We start from the raw sequence: 18,274 nt of genomic DNA, 5'->3' as shown, positions 1-18,274 counted from the left end.
ACCGGGTTATGAGCAAAGGCATTTAGCTTAAGAGTCAGGCAATGAAAGTGTTAGTTGCTTAGTTGTGTCTGATTCTTTTCGACCCCATGGACTGTAGCCCACCAGGCTCCTCTGCCCACAGGATTTTCCAGGCAAGAATACTGGAGTGGGTTGCCATTCCCTTCTCCAGGGGATCTTCCCAACACAAGGGCTGAACCCATGTCTCTCTGCCTCCTGCACTGCCAGGCAGGTTCTTTACCAGCTGAACCACCAGGGAAGCCCAACAGTCAGGCAGAGGAGCGGGACTCTCTAAGGCAAGCTATCATGTATGATTATAATAACAAAAGCAACAGAAAGCAAGTCAAAGAAACAGTTTCAGCATGGAGTCAGAATTGACTTCTCTCTGCAACATATCCATAAAGTGAGGCAAATTCCACTTCCTTAACAAAACTGTTGTAGAGATTAGACAAAATAGAACATGTGAAAGCACTTTGTAAACCGTACAGCCTTTTAAAAGAGTCAGTTACTTTTGTTCCCTAACACATGTACAGAAGAGGGTAACTGGGCCTCATTTATGTTTACAGAGAAATTCTGTATGTTTTTTAAACAACTTTCCATATTTGCTTCACTCAGTATTCAACACACTTTTATTAGATATCTGGTATGTTCCAGGATCCCTGACAGAAGGTAAAGATGCAACGACCAAGAAGACATGCACTTTGCCCTTAAGGGCAGACCTCACAGACTGGGAGACGAGACAGACAGTAAAGTATTAAGTACCATGTGATAAGAGATGAAACAAAAAGAGAATCATCAACTCTGTCTTAAGTCAGGGGAGGCTGGGTTACGCAGGATAAACAGGAGCTCACTAAGCAGATGAAGTTTCTCCCACAGTCAGTCTCTCCCTCAGGAAGCTTCCATAAGCCTCTTGTCCTTATCCATCAGGGCAGACAGAGTGAAAACCACAATCACAGAAAACTAATCAAACTGATCACATGGACCACAGCCTTTTCTAACTAAATGAAACTATGAGCCATGCCATGTAGGGCCACCCAAGACAGACAGGGCATGGTGGAGAGTTCTGACAAAACGTGGTCCACTGGAGAAGGGAATGGCAAATCACTTCAGTATTCTTGCCTTGAGAACCCCATAAATAGTATGAAAATGCAAAAATATAGGACACTGAAAGATGAACTACCCAGGTCAGTAGGTGCCCAATATGCTACTGGAGAAGAATGGAAAAATAACTCCAGAAAGAATGAAGAGATGGAGCCAAAGTAAAAACAGCAATCCGCTGTGTGTGTGACTGGTGATGGAAGTAAAGTCTGATGCTATAAAGAGCAATATTGCATAGGAACCTGGAATGTTAGGTCCATGAATCAAGGTAAATTAGAAGTGGTCAAACAGGAGATGGCAAGAGTGAACACTGACGCATTTTACCAATCAGGGAACTAAAATGGACTGGAATGGACGAATTGAACTCAGATGACCATTATATCTACTACTGTGGGCAAGAATCCCTTCAAAGAAAAGGAGTAGCCCTCATAGTCAACAAAAGATTCTGAAAAGCAATACTTGGGTGCAATCTCAAAAATGACAGAATGATCTTTGTTCATTTCTAAGGCAAACCATTCAATATCACAGTAATCCAAGTCTATGCCCGAACCAGTAATGCTGAAGAAGCTGAAGTTAAATGTTTCTATGAAGACCTACAAGACGTTCTAGAACCAATACCCAAAAAACATGTCCTTTTCATCATAGGGTCCTGGAATGCAAAAGTAGGAAGAGATACCTATAGCAATGGGCAGATTTGGCCTTGGAATACAAAGGGAGCAGGGCAAAGGCTAACAGAATTTTGCCAAGAGAATGCATTGGTCATAGCAAACACCCTCTTCCAACAGCACAAGAGAAGACACTACACATGGACATCACCAGATGGTCAATACTGAAATGAGAATGATTATATTCTTTGCAATCAAAGATGGAGAAGCTCTATACAGTCAACAAAAATAAGACCAGGAGCTGACTGTGGCTCAGGTAATGAACTCCTTATTGCTAAATTCAGACTTAAATTGAAGAAAGTAAGGAAAACCACTAGACCATTCAGGTATGACCTAAATCAAATTTCTTACGATTATACAGTGGAAGTGACAAATAGATTCAAGGGATTAGATCTGATAGACAGAGTTCCTAAAGAACTATGGATGGAGGTTTGTGACATTGTACAGGAGGCATTGATCAAGACAATCCTTAAGAAAAAGAAATACAAAAAGGCAAAAGAGTTGTCTGGGGTGGCCTTACAAATAGCTAAGAAAAGAAGGGAAGCTAAAAGCAGAAGAGAAAAGGAAAGACATACCCATTTGGACACAGGGTTCCAAAGAATAGCAAGGAAAGATAAGAAAGGCTTTCTCAGTGATCAATGCAAAGAAATAGAGGAAAACAATAGAATGGGAAAGACTAGAGATCTCGTCAAGAAAATTAGAGATACCAAGGGAACATTTCATGCAAAGATGGGCTCAATAAAGGACAGAAATGGTATGGACCTAACAGAAGCAGAAGATATTAAGAAGAGGTGGCAAGAATACACAGAACTATACAAAAAAAATCTTTATGACCCCGATAACCATGATGGTGTGATGACTCACCTAGAGCCAGACATCCTGGAATGCAAAGTCAAGTGAACCTTAGGAAGCATCATTATGAACAAAGCTAGTGGAGATGATGGAATTCCAGTTGAACTATTTCAAATCCTAAAAGGTGATGATGTTAAAATGCTGCACTCAATATGCCAGCAAATGTGGAAATCTCAGCAGTGGCCACAGGACTGGAAAAGATCAGTTTTCGTTCCAGTCCCACAGAAGGGCAATGCCAAAGAATGTTCAAACTACCACACAATTGCACTCATCTCACACACTAGGGGAGTAATTCAAAATTCCCCAAGCCAGGCTTCAACACTACATGAACCGTGAACTTCCACATCAAACTGGATTTAGAAAGGCAGAGGAACAAAACACCAAACTGCCAACATCTGTTGCATCATAGAAAAAGCAAGAAAGTTCCAGAAAAATATCTACTTCTGCTTTATTGACTATACCAAAGCCTTTGACTGTGTGGATCACAACAAACTGTGGAAAATTTTTCAAGACATGGGAATACCAGACCACCTTACCTGCCTCCTGAGAAATCTGTGTGCAGGTCAAGAAGCATCAGTTAGAACCAGACATGGAACAACAGACTGGTTCCAAAATGGGAAACAAGTACGTCAAGGCTGTATATTGTCACTCTGCTTATTTAACTTATATCCAGAGTACATCATGTGAAATGCCAGGCTGGATGAAGCACAAGCTGGAATCAAAATTGCAGCAAAAAATATCAATAACCTCAGATACACAGATGACACCACCCTTATGGCTGAAAGTGAAGAGGAACTAAAGAGCCTCTTGATGAAAGTGAGAGAGTGAAAAAGTTGGCTTAAAGTTCAACATTCAAAAAACTAAGATCGTGCCATCCGGTCCCATCACTTCACAGCAAATAGATGGGGAAACAATGTAAACAGTGACAGACTTTATTTTTTTGGCTCCAAAATCACTGCAGATGGTGATTGCAGCCATGAAATTAAAAGACACTTGCTCCTTGGAAGAAAAGGTATGACCAACTTACACAGCATATTAAAAAGCAGAGACATTACTTTGCCAACAAAGGTCTGTCTAGTCAAAGCTATGGTTTTTCCAGTAGTCATGTATAGATGTGAGATTTGGACTATAAAGAAAGCTGAGTGCCAAAGAATTGATGCTTTTGAACTGTGGTGTTGGAGAAGACTCTTGAGAGTCCCTTGGACTGCAAGGAGAGCAAACCAGTCAATCCTAAAGGAAATGAGTCCTGAATATTCATTGGAAGGACAGATGCTGAAGCTGAAACTCAAATACTTTGGCCACCTGATGTGAACAACTGACTCACTAGAAAAGACCCTGATGCTGAGAAAAATTGAAGGCAACAGGAAAAGGAGACGACAAAGGATGAGATGGTTGCATGGCATCACCAACTCGATGGACATGAGTTTGAGTAGGCTCCAGGAGTCGGTGATGGACAGGGAAGTGTGGTGTGCTACAGTCCATGGGGTCACAAAGAGTCAGACATGACTGAGCAACTGAACTGAACTGAACTGAAGTAGATGAAGAGAGTTGGGTAGATATTTGCAACCAGAGGGAATATGCAAAGACCCAGAGGCTTGAAAAAGCATTGCACATTGTAATTTCCCTTTGATTAAAACATGAGATTGAGATATGAACTTGGTCACTGGCCTACATGGGCACAGTGTGATAGAATGGAAAAACACACAAAATAAGCCATCTTAATGTTAGTGTGAATTCGTGTGCCTGACACACAGTGAGTCCAAACAAACCAAAAGCGAGAAGGGTTTATTGCAGGACCATGCAAGGAGATGGGTGGCTCTTGCCCTGAAAGCCTTGGGCTCCCTAAAGGGTTTCCACAAAGCATTGTTAAAGGCCAGGCAGGGGAGGGTGGGTCACAGGGTATGTGATCAATTCATGCACAATTCTCTAATGTGCTGTTGGCTAGGTTGGTGCCACAGCAGTTAATATTATCAGTCCTTGGACTCCAGGAGGCCTGGGGCTAAGTACTTATAGTCATCCAGTAGTTAACACATTCGGTTTAAAGGGGAGGGGTCCATATCGGTCAAACAATTAGGGAAATGTGTGTCAAATACTGTTATCTGGGTACTTCAGAGAGGGGCTGAAACAGAGGATATGATGAAAGGCCTGTCCTGGGAAGAGGCCCTATGGGATCCTGCTCAGTTACTTTGTTTTGTGGAAAATCAGGGTACAAAAGTACATGCTCTATGATCTCATCTGTGGAATTAAAGGGAAAGGAATGTATATAAAGTTGACTGGAAACAAACTAAAGAGAAACAACCCAATTAAAAAAATAGGCAAAGGACTTGAGTAGATATTTCCATGAAAAAATATATAAATGGCCAGTAAGCATATGAAGCTCAACATCATCAGCCATTAGGGAAATGCAAATAAAAAACAGTGGGATAGCACTTCATTTCCATTAGCATGGCTGTCATAAAAAAAAGCAAAAGAAAATAGCAAGTATTGGGAAGGATGTGGAAGAATTGGAACCCTTATGCATTGCTAGTGGGAATATAAAATGGTGCAGCCGTTCAGGAGAAAGTTCATGTTTTCTCAAAAACTTAAATGTGAAATTACCATGTGACCCAACAATTCCACTCATAGGTATAGACTCAAAGGAAGGAAAACAGGAACTCAAACAGGTGCTTATAAACAAACGTTCACAACAGCATTATATATAGTAGCCAAAAGATAGAAACAACCCAAGTATCTACCAGTAGATGAATGGATAAATAAAGTGTGGTAAACACATACAATGGAATATTATTCAGCCATAAAAAGGAATGCAGTTCTGATATATGATACGGCACGAAATAAAATTCAAAAGCATGCTAAATGAAATAGGCCAGACACAAAAAAGAACAAACACTATATGATTCCACTTACATGAGCTATTTAAAATAGGCAAATACATAGAAAGGGACCGTAGATTAGAGTTAACCAGGGTCTGGAGGGAACTGGAGATAAGTAGTTATTATATAATGGTTGTAGAGTTTCTGTTGAGGATGATGAAAAAATACGGAAATTGTGATGATTGCACAACATTGTGAAGCCTAATGCCACTGAATTGTAACATGTAAGTATGGTTAAGGTGATGAATTTTACGTTATGTGAATTTTACCATACACACACAAAAAAAACTTTAGTGAAAAAAAAGTGGTTGGAAAAATATTTCAAGATCTTAATAGTTTTCTCTGGGTAGTCTCTCTCTCTCCCATTTGCATTCTCTATATTTTCCGACAAATATTCTGTAGTTTTTTCCAAACAAAACTCTAAATTTCACTTTTCAAAAAAAAAAAAAAACAACATAGAAAGTCAATATGGTAAGACAGGGACGTCTATGCTTTCTCTACGTAACAAAAATACCTTGAGAATGCGAAGGACAGCATCTGGATTTTACTGGGCCAGGCAACAACCTTGCGACTGGTCTGTTTGGAGGGCCTGTAAATGGCAGCCCTGTGCCCTCTTGTCCTAGGAAACCTCTCCTGGAAGCGATGCAGCCCTGGTCTCCATTATTCTGATCATTTGGCAGAGCTGTAGGTCTGTGCTGCAGTCTCCCACAGAGCAAAACAACCACAGCCTCCAACTTCAAAGAGGCGCCACTGCCCCTGTTGGAATGCAGCTTCCCAGTTGGCCTGGCCAACTCTGTGGAGATTAGAAGGCTCAGACAGAAACCCTCCAGTAGAGAGGAGGAGGGATGGGAACACCAGCCAGTTTCTTCCCAGGACTCCCTACCCCTCAGGGTGCTGCCAAGATCATTCCCCTTTTACTTTAAGGAAAGGAGAGAAGCTAGTCTTGTTATCTTAGTAAACTGGCCTCTGGCTCCCTGCTGCCCTCCACTAAGTCAGAGAGAAAGGACAAACAGTATTGTGTTGTATCTTAGCCCTTCTCAAACTTGGAACAAAAGTTTTGGAACTGGGCCCTGGCTTGGAATGGGATCATCAGGCAAGAACCTGGGGGTACTGCTTTGTTCTGAGGGTTTTGCTGTGACCTCCTTCGACTGAGAAGCCAACTAAACTGCTAGGAAAGAAAAAAAGGTGTGAAGAGCTCCTGGTAAATCTGTCATTTAAGCTGATGATGCTCTTTGCATATCAAAGGAAGACAGGTTAAGATTACAAATCTGGGAGAGGCTAACCCTTAATTTGACAGTTCCTGAACTGTTAAGGGGTACATGTGTGAGACATCTAAATAAGGGGCTGAGGATGAAAGATGCCTTTTCTTCTGGGATTATGCTGAGAAGATTGGGTCTGGATTCCTTCAGTCATCGGATATGGTCCCAGAGAACAAGCTCCAACATGAAAAGCTTCTCCTATGTCTAAGAAAGCTTACAGATATAGCCTGGCATTTCATTCTTTTGCTTTTTAAGGTCTGTGATTTCAGAACTGAACTAAGAATTGGGACACTGGAAATTTTTACACTAGGCCCTCATTTCCCATTTATTTTTCTCCTTTGTGATTTCCAACTCTCTGCTGCAGCAACCTACACACATACAGTACATCAATATTTAGAAGTTTGTTCTCTGGGGAAATTGAAATGGGAGACACTTTGGATTCTGGGACCCAGTGGTGTGCTAGAGGCAGTGCATAATGACTTTCAAGAGACAGCAGTACACATCTCTTCCCAACCCTGCTCACACATCCGTGTCCCATGGGTAGCTTAAAATTAGCCAAGGAAGGGTATTGACACAGAAATGAGCAAGAAATAAAAATCAGGGTTTTTTGCTTATTTGTCTGTTTTTGGAGGTCAAGTGTAAAGCTCAGAACTAAAGATGAAAAGATTCTGTCTCCAGAATGCAGCAACCAGACACTGACCACCAGGCAGGGAATTAGAATTTTATCTCTGGAAAATGAAATTGCCCCAGAGATAAAGGCCTGTAATTACTATAATTTGGAATTCCTTAACAAATAGCAACAATAACAAAAACTTACATATCACTCATGATCAATAAGACTTTCAAGCAGCTTTTAGTTCCTTTCTTTAATTATGAATTTTCACCCAATTTTTATCAGAGATTTGTGGAAACCCCCAACATGTAAACAATTAAAGCTTTTCTAAAACATAGAGGAAGCTTGTTATTATGAAAGTAAAGAAATCTTCAGGAAGACAAAGGAAGATAAATTGCAACCACGAGATAGAATAGTAGGTTGCTATATGAATTATCTCTTACTGTATTACAAATAACCAAATATTTAAGAGGTTAAAATAGCATCTATTTTTTTATTCCAAAGTTTCCATGGGTCAAGTGTCCAGGCATGGCTTAACTGGGTTCTCTGCAGATTGCAATCAAGGTGTCACCTGAGCTGTCTTCCTTTTTGAAGCTTGGAGTTCTCTTCCAAGCACATGTGGTTGTTGGCAGAATTCAACGTCTCATGGTTGTAAGAGGTTGTTCTCTTGCTGTCTTGTCAGCAAGGGACTGCTGCTGGCTTCTAAAGCCCCACCTCTGTTCCTTGCCACGTGGTACTCTCATAGGCCCTCTCCAAATGGTAGTGTCCCTCTTCAAGGCCAGTGGGTGAATCTCTCACTCAACTCTGCTAAGACGTAGTCATATATACCACAATGTAATTATAGCAGTCTAACTTCTACATTTACAATATGATATAACCTAATCATAGAAGGGACCCTCTCATTGGTTTGGCCATATTTTGTTGGCTAGAAGCAAATCAAAGGACCTGCCCAAGTTCAAGGAGCAGGGTGGGGGCGGGGGGCGGGGGGAATTATATATATATATATATCTCTTAGAATTTTTTAAAAATGTATTTATCTATTGGCTGTGCTATGTCTTCAGTGGTGCACACAGGCTGCCCTTTGGTTGCAGCAAGTGGAGCACTCTCTAGTTGTGATGTACAGCTTTCTCATTGTGGTGGCTTCTCTTGTTGCAGAGCAGGTGTTGTAGCCACACGTTCCGGGAAACAAACTCACTCAGAAGGACGATGCAGATAGTGAAGTGCAGTTTATTACACCAGAGGGCCCAAGGCAGAGTCTCCTCTTAAGCAAGGACCCCGACCAGTTTTTGCGAAAACCTTATACACCCTAAGTGTACATGTTCAAACCCACCTCCCCAAATTCTCTGAAACTAGTCTGAACAAAGGAAAAGAAAGATACAATCAAAGTTAACCTGTGATTCATATGCCTTAAACCCATGATTCGTATGCCTTAAGCCTAGGTAGTTAACAGTGGACAATTATCAATAGGCCTGTGGTCATACCCCAATAAGCATAATAGAATTTATGATTCTATTTGGTTACACAGATAATTAGTGTATTCTTTTAGGCAATGGAGAGTCTAGATACAAGCCCTGGGGCTCTTCCATCGGAGGAGGAGGGGGTCTGGTTTTCCAGCTGGTATGTCGTTTCCATAAATACTGGGCATATAGCTCAAAGTCCACAGTCCAGCCCAAGATGGAGTCCTGCTTTCGAGATGGAGCCTGTTCTGTCTGCTTCCTCCTTCACAGGGATTCTAGGGCAGAAGCTCAATAGTTCTGGTACACAGGCTTAGTTGCACCACAGCATGTGGGATCTTTCTGGATGAGGCATAGAACCTATGTCTCTTGCACTGGCAGGTTGATTCTTTACCACTGAGCCACCAGGGAAGCCTAGGAGGATATTTGATTAAAAGGTGACTCATCGGGTTATCTTAAGGTGTATCTGCCACAGTTGCTATGAAAATGAAACAGAAAACAAGAAAGATCCTGAAAATTTAAAACCAAAAATAATAGCATTAAATAGAAGAGTTGGAAGATAAAGTTGAGGAAATCTTCCAGAAAAAAGAATAGCAATAACAAAAGAAAGTTAAAAATAAGAGACAAAGGATAAAAAACATTAGAAGACCAATTCAGGAGGTCCAACATCTGACTAGTAAAATGTCCCAAAAGAGAAAACAGAATAAAACTGTTTTTATATCAAATATATAACAGATGTAACACATGAAAATTTCCCAGACCTGGACAACACAAGTCTTCAGATTGAAAGGTACCTTTGATGGCCAGCACAATAAATGAAAGAGAGAGAGGAAAGAAGAACCCCATCAATAAGGCATACCTCCATGAAATTTCAGAACACTGGGTGTGAAGAGGAAATCCAAATGGTGAGGAAGTATACTGAGAATTTAATTTTGGAAATAGAAAGGAGTACGCCTGGGACTTCCCTGGTGGTCCAGTGGCTAAGACTCCATGCTTCCACTGCAGGATACATGGGTTTGATCCCTGATCTGAGAACTAAAATCTTGCATGCTGCATGGCACAACCAAAAATAATAATAAAAACAATAATAAAGGAGTCAATCAAAGACAAGAGAGATACGGGGAATAAGAAATGGGGGATCCAGATTAAAAAGAAAGATATAGGGATATCTTGAATATTAGCACACAGCAGGTTTACAGAGAACAGGCAAGATTGGAACAGCCATGTAGAGGATTATGGGAGAAAAGTTTCCATTAAAGAGGGAGGATTTGAGCAATTAGATTATCTGATGGTGATTAGATATTTGGAAAATATTAGGTACAAGTGATTTGACAGATCTTTTGAAAAATTTGGAGTGGGGAGATAATAGTACATAGATGAACCTAAGCTTAAGTGTGAGGGGAAATGGCAACTTAACTCCTGAAAAAAAAGAATTCTGTATTCTTAGAATACTCGTGCATCTCAGGTGCTCAGTCACGTCTGACTCTTTTGTAGCCCCATGGACTGTAGCCTCCCAGGTTCCTCTGTCCACTGGATTTCCCAGGCAAGAATATTGGAGTGGGTTGCCATTTCCTTCTCCAGGGGATCTTCCCAACCCAGGTACTGAACCCACGTCTCCTGCTCGGCAGGTCGATTCTTAACCACTGAGCCACCAGAGAAGCCCACTTTTTGCTTTAGCAGTAACATTTAATCACAAAAATGTAACACTAACTATATGTTGTTGTTTAACTAAATATTGCAACACATGAAGAGAATGGGATATGGGAGCGTTTAGGAGATTCATTCCGCTTGGTTTGGACCGTAAGTTAGATGGCTTAAGAGCAGAAAGTAAAGAAATGGTGTTCAAAACTGACTAAGGAAGCAATAGCACTACTAACATGCTAGTTAAAATTGTGGAGTGACTATATATTCCAAAAAGAAAAGATAGTGAAAAAAGTTAAAAGGGGTTGCCTCTGGAAGGTAGAAATGAGGATGGGTTTACTTTCGTTCTGTTTGGTACAGTAAAAAAGAGCGAAAGTAAAACCTATATACATGTATTACTTGGGTTTAGACAGACTTAGGGTTTCCCTGGTGGCGCAGTGGTAAAGAATCCGCCTACCAATGCAGGAGACATGGGTTCAATCCCTGGGTCAGGAAGATTCCCTGGAGAAGGAACTGGCAACCCACTCCAGTATTCTTGCCTGGGAAATCCCTTGGACAGAGTAGCTTGGCGGGCTACAGTCCATGGGGTTGCAAGAGTCTGTCATGACTTAGCGACTACACCACCACCACCCGACATTTATGTACTTACTAGTTTATCAGGTCTCATCAAAGTCTGTAAGAATCAAAAAGTTTTTCAGCCAGAATAAACAAAGGAAGTGCTGAACAGTTAGAAGCAAAGACCCACCTCTCTTGGTTTAACAAAGAGAAACCAAATTTATCTTCCTTCTGTTATGACTTCCATGCTGATTTTGACAGATTTTCCTGAATGCCTTTGCTCCACACCAAATTACTTATATTTTCTGAGTCACTCTTGTCTAGACGTAGGAGCAGTTCCTGCCCGGTGTTGGGCGGATGGAATTGTAGGTTCTGTGCAGATTTGTTTGTACAGCACTTCCTCCCTCGTGTGAAGTATACATTACATGTGAATGAGGCTCTTCAGGGCTCTGGGTAATTACCGCATTTGCAGCCATTCTTCTCTTCAGAGGTTGAGTTTTTTCCTTTTCTTTTGATTTCATATATTCTGCAGCAACTGTCATCGTTATTTTGATGCTGTGGTTTAATAGCGGCTTCAAATGCAAATTTGACAACACAAGCTGAAAATTACCGGTGGCAGACAAAGGAACTAAACTTCCATGCCTGTGTTTTGAGAGGCTCCACCTGAGCTATTAAAGTACACATGTTTTAGTAGTAAGCCCAGCATACAACCTCGGTTTTTGTATCATAAAAGCCAGAATTTTCTGAAGACATTCCCCAAACCTGGGCCTCAAAATGGAGTCTCAGTTGTTTCCTCAGTTACTTTCCAGTCAATCTGATTTCCTCTTCATATCACTTATCCGAGGATGATTAGCCAAATATTTTACAACTGGAATTGCCCTGGCCATGGCCCAACAGAGCAAGAGTAGAACTGGAACTCCTGGTTGGCACAAGCATTCTGCCATTGTCTGCTGGACTGTGAGAGAGGTGACAGGAAGGGGGTATCTGGCTAGGATCCGAGGGACAAGAGGGCTGCCTGGAAGACCTGGGGAGTAGTCATAACCCATCAGAATTGGAGTGTTTAAATGTTTGAACAACTGATAGGGCCATATCTGTGTATACGGAAATATGACTTCCTGTCTTGGAGTAGGACATGGCAACTCACTCCAGTATTTTAGCCTGGAGAATCCCATGGAGAGGAGCCTTGGCGGTTTACAGTCCATGTTGTTGCAAACAGTCAGACACAACTGAAGTGACTTGACATGCATACATGCTGCTACTGCTGCTAAGTCGCTTCAGTCGTGTCCGACCCTGTGCGACCCCAGAGACACCAGCCCACCAGGCTCCCCCGTCCCTGGGATTCTCCAGGCAAGAACACTGGAGTGGGTTGCCATTTCCTTCTCCAATGCATGAAAGGGAAAAGTGAAAGTGAAGTCGCTCAGTCATGTCTGACTCTTCGCGACCCCATGGACTGCAGCCCACCAGGCTCCTTCATCCATAGGATTTTCCAGGCAAGAGTACTGGAGTGGGGTGCCATCGCCTTCTCCGATGCATACATGACTTCCTGTCTAAGGCATAGTTACTCTTGGACATGCCTCTCCTTCCCTACTATCTTGTAAGTTCCTTGAGAGGAGATTGGGAATCAGCCTCTTCTCTGTGTATGACACTGCTTTCTCTGGATGAGTGAATGAATGAATAAAGGAACACCATAAATTATTTCTTCTCCTTTCTAAGCCTTGCTTCCTTATTCTTGACTTTATTCACTATTGAAATTTAACACGGCATAATTTGCTTAGGGAGGACCTTTTCATAATCACAAATCTGGTCCTTTGGAGGGACAAAGGGACTTAGAAATAAACATGCAAGAATAAGACTATCTTTTTTTCTTGAAAAAAGTTATCATTGGCATAATGGATGTTTGAGAGGATGATGAAAGTATATTTGTTATGGTTTGTTAGTTCTGTAGGTGCTTGTGGAGTCTAGTTGAACAGACTTCATGCTAAAACTTTTTCTTCAGGGGAAAAAAATTGAGCCTTCATATGCAGTGTTTTTAATTTTGCAATAGTTGTTTAGGTTTAAATTAACACAAGAGAATAAAACCATCAGCATCACACTGGCAAGTCTCTGTTTTCCCTGTAGAAGCTACTTGAGGAATAAAAAGGGAGAGAAATCCATAAATAGTAAGGAAGAAATTAGATTTCTTTAAATCAATTCTCAGAACCTAAGGAAGTATCAAACTATAAGGATGAGAGATTGTACAGGAATATGACTTTTATCTAGGTCATAAAATTTATAGCTATTTTCTTCCTTTAATTTAAATGTAGAAGTGATAGGCATCTATAATGTGCCAACCCAGCAGGATCAAAAACATGGAATCATAGGTTAAAACATTTAGTTTTCCTCCAGAAAGAAATTGACATGAAACAAATTTATCAAGGGACTACATTTTTAAAGCATGCATTTCATGGCTGCCTAGGACAAAAAAAGAATTCTAGTATATTAAAGCAATAATTCCTTTTGAACTACAGATATTAATGTAAGATGAGAGAAACAGACCAAAATAAACAATTTTCAAAGAAAAGACTGAGGCCAGAGTATTATTTTACTTCTCCAATACTTTATTAGTTGTAGTTTTAGCTACTTGTGTTCTCCAAAGGTAATTACCTAGAATTCTCTCAGCTTGATCTGAAGCTCTGAGCAGAGTTAACGTACTGATATCACACTATTTGATATGAATCAAATGCAAGATGTCTCTTTTGAAGCAACTGAATGGCTTCTTTAATTCAAGAACTGTCGATTATATGAAGTAAATAGTAAATTACTATATAACCAGTCTTCATAAGACTTTGGGATATTTTTAGTTGTTCTTTAATAAGATTCTAAAGATAGTTTGTGTTTCTCTAATAATACAATTCCGGAGCTACCACTTGCGAGGCCTTGAAGATGTAGAGATAAAGAAGAATCAATCTGTAACCCTGGAATTCAAGACTCAGTGTAAGGAGTAGACAATTCCATAGATAATTTCAACAAAGCCTGAGGAATGTCATAATAAAAGTACCCCAAAAGAGGAAGAATTCTGTTCTCTGCAAAGAAATAGCCAACCCCTATTAAGGCAACCCCTGAACTAAGTTTGTAAGGAAATAGAGACATTAGCTAGGCAAGAAGGACATTCCAGACAGGGGGAATGGAAACCTGGGAAATGCATGTGGTATTGCAGAGGCACAAACTCAGACTGGATATCCTTAGAGGAAATCAAATGTATAAATTAATGCAACACATAGAGGCTAAAGCACTCCTAGAAAAATCATGAAGAGTTAAATAATTAACATTTTCCTTTTGAGAATTATCATTGCATTATGTTCTCAGTTGCTGTCAATAAAAAATATATGGAACACTTCTCAAGGACTTCCCTGGTGGCTCAGACAGTTAAGCATCTGTCTACACTGCGGGAGACCTGGGTTCGATCCCTGGGTTGAGAAGATCCCCTGGAGAAGGAAATGGCAATCCACTCCAGTACTATTGCCTGGAAAATCCCATGGACAGAGGAGCCTGGTAGACTACAGTCCATGGGGTCGCGAAGAGTCGGACATGACTGAGCAACTTCACTTTCCCAAGGATTAGCCATAAAAATACTTGAGAAAATTTCAACATTGGCCATTATAAGACACTTCTATAGTATTTAATATTTCTGTCCCTGAGAGGATAAATAAAATGCTAAATGGCTTATACTCATAGAATAAGACCAAAATTTGCTATGTTTGAATTTGTTTCTATGTTTGCTGTATGTGTTTGAAACTACAGATATCAAAATGTGGTCTCTTCACTATTGTCTCCTTATAACAATTTCCATATATAAATAGAGGAAAAATATGCTAATATAGATCATGGAACAACAGACTGGTTCCAAATAGGAAAAGGAGTACGTCAAGGCTATATATTGTCACCCTACTTATTTAACTTCTATGCAGAGTACATGAGAAATGCTGGGCTGCGGGAAGCACAAGCTGGAATCAAGATTGCTGGGAGAAATAGCAATAACTTCAGATATGCAGATAACACCACCCTTATGGCAGAAAGTGAAGAAGAACTAAAGAGCTTCTTGATGAAAGTGAAAGAAGAGAGTGAAAAAGTTGGCTTAAAGCTCAACATTCAGAAAACGGAGATCATGGTATCCAGTCCCAACACTTCATGGGAAATAGATGGGGAAACAGTGGAAACAGTAGCTGACTTTATTTTTCTGGGCTCCAAAATCACTGTAGCTGGTGATTGCAGCCATGAAATTAAAAGACGCTTACTCCTTGGAAGGAAAGTTATGACCAACCTAGACAGCATATTAAAAAGCAGAGACATTACTTTGCCAACAAAGGTCCATCTAGTCAAGGCTACGGTTTTTCTAGTGGTCATGTATGGATGTGAGAGTTGGACTATAAAGTAAGCTGAGTGCTGAAGAATTGATGCTTTTGAACTGTGGTGTTGGAGAAGACTCTCGAGAGTCCCTTGGACTGCAAGGAGATTCAACCAGTCCATCTTAAGGGAGCTCAGTCCTGGGTATTCATTGGAAGGACTGATGCTGAAGCTGAAGCTCCAATACTTTGGCCACCTGATGTGAAGAACTGACTCATTGGAAAAGACCCTGATGCTGGGAAAGATTGAGGGCAGGAGGAGAAGGGGACGAGAGAGGATGAGATGGTCGGATGGCATCATCGACTCAATGGACATGGGTTTGGGTGGACTCTGGGAGTTGCTGATGGACAGGGAGGCCTGGCGTGCTACGGTTCATGGGGTTGCAAAGAGTTGGACATGACTGAGCGACTGAACTGAAACTGAAATCATGTAAAATTTGCATTCCTTATAAAGTAAAACATTTCCTAGTCTCAGGTACAAGTCCTCCTTCTGAGCCCAGCCAAGAGTTGGACTGGCCCAAAAAACATTGGATTGTGCTTGTCTCCTGCATTAAAGACAAGCGTCTTACATAACAACGTAGTTAAGTTCTAATGCTATTGACCTCAGCTTCCTCACTGTAAAATGACAGTGTGGACCAGAAGACCTCTAAGGTCTTTAAGCTCTAACAGTCAGTCTACAACTTTTTAATTTCCTGCTTGGCATTGCACACCTGGCATCCAAATGACTTTCCCAACACCAGTCAAAGAAACCACGTCTTTCAGCATGAGTCTCAGCCGTGAAGATCAAGGGTCTTGTTAGCTGTACTTTGCTTTGTGCATCTCACTTAGGTCATGATCATATTTCTCCACCCCCAAATGGAGCACATTGGACAATGACCTACTCTCCCAACAAGGATGGCTCATGCAGCTGTATCAGCCTAAGTCCAAAATCACAGGGCAGAAAGAAAGACTCTAAGGTAGTAAGCAATCAAAGCACTAAAAATCCTTCTCCAGACAACCTCTGTGGTTATTACAGAAAAAAATAATCACCTAAAGCAGTGCCAGTGGTAGCGTTATTCTGTGCACATTAAGCCTGTCCCACTCAGTTTCTCTTGACAGTCTGGAGCAGGGGTGCCAAAGTTTTTGATCACATGCTACCTCATCAATTAATGTATGTCTGAGCATGCCCAGTCATGTCCTACTCTTTGCAACCTCACAGGCTGTAGCCTGTCAGGCTCTGCTCTCCCTAGCATTTTCCAGTCAAGAATACTGGAGTGGGTTGCTATTTCCTTCTCTGGGGAATCTTCCCAACCCAGAGATCCAGCCCTTGTCTCTTGTGCCTCCCACATTGTCAGCAGGTTCTTTACCAGCTGAGCAACTAGGGAAGCCCGCATCCGCCCCCCACCCCGACCTAGTTAATGTATAGATATATTCTTATAGTTATATATTGTGTGTGATATGTATTTATTATATTCATGTTATAATGAACTAATAGGTTACATAGATTATAAAATATATACCAAAAAATAGAAACTTCAAAAGGATGAAAGTTTTTTTAATTAATAGATAGAAATGAAAGTTGAAGTAGTCTTCCTGAACACTTGTGAATCATCTTGAATTCCCCCAATTGATTTAAAGAGCTGACTCTTCTGAATGATCCAGATGTTTGCATCATTAATCTGTCCCCTTCTAAACTTTTATAATCCTTAATAACTTATTATTCAAAATCTTAAAGTATTTTAATTTTTAAAATTTCTGAGTTTTGATATTTTTGTTCCAAGCAATCAAGTTCGCTTTTTTCAGTGAACAAAAGAGGTAACTGAGGGTCAAGTTTACAAGGCTAGTAACATCAGATCAAGTGGTTTTCAGTAAGATCCCTGACCTATCCAAGCCCTCCAAAATTGCTCTGTCATGGCTCATTTTCCTCTTTCGTTCATTGGATCTTAAATAGGGTCTCCTTTTTATTGGTAAATCTTTTTGTTTTTTTTTTTACATGCATGCATATGAGGTAAGAAAATAAGATAGTGATGCTGGTTCAGAATCCAACATTCCAGGAAGTATAGTTACATTCTCATTACTTTATGATCACCCTTTATTTTCTTTCCTTTTTTTTTAAATTCTGTTATCCAGCTTAATCACTTAATTCATTCAATGGATTGATCCATTATAACCAAAAATCAGACCCATATTAAAGGTGATTTTTTTTTTTTTTTTTTGTCTAAAGATAAGAGAGTAAAGATTTGTCATCCCTAAAGCTATCTTAAACAATGTGTCCTAGAATTCTGGCAGTAAATCCAAACAGGATTGATAGCATCTTTATACTCAGTATAGGACTTCCCTGGTGGCTCAGACAGTAAAAGTGTCTGCCTACAATGAGGGGAGACCCAGCTCCGTGGGTCTGGAAGATCCCCTGGAGAAGGAAATGGCAACCCACTCCAGTACTCTTGCCTGGAAAATCCCATGGATGGAGGAGCTTGGTAGGCTACAGTCCATGGGGTTGCAAAGAGTCAGACACGACTGAGCGAATTCACTCACTCACTCACAGTGCCCAGAACATTGCAGCTCCCCATTAAATGGATAATATATATGCTACTCTTTTAAAACCCTAAAGATTATGATTTGTTTCTTCCTTTTTCCCCCCATTTAGTGCTTAGCATAGTATCATCTCTGGAGTTAATGTTTAATATTTTTTCATTGACTAATACAGGTAATTTCCTACACTTGCATAATTTTATTTAACTTCAAAGAAGTAAATGATGCTCTGATGCTCCTTATATTTTGGAGATTAAAGATAAAATAGCTTGACAACAATATAACAATAACAACAGAAAGTCTGTGCTGTCCTGTCTGTTTTTCCAGCATATGGAACTTCGATTCCCAGGGTCTGAAGTTATCCGAGCTCAGAG

Source organism: Bubalus kerabau, chromosome 2, assembly GCF_029407905.1.
Source record: "Bubalus kerabau isolate K-KA32 ecotype Philippines breed swamp buffalo chromosome 2, PCC_UOA_SB_1v2, whole genome shotgun sequence".
Classification (NCBI taxonomy): Eukaryota; Metazoa; Chordata; class Mammalia; order Artiodactyla; family Bovidae; genus Bubalus; species Bubalus kerabau.
This window is presented reverse-complemented; position numbering follows the sequence as displayed.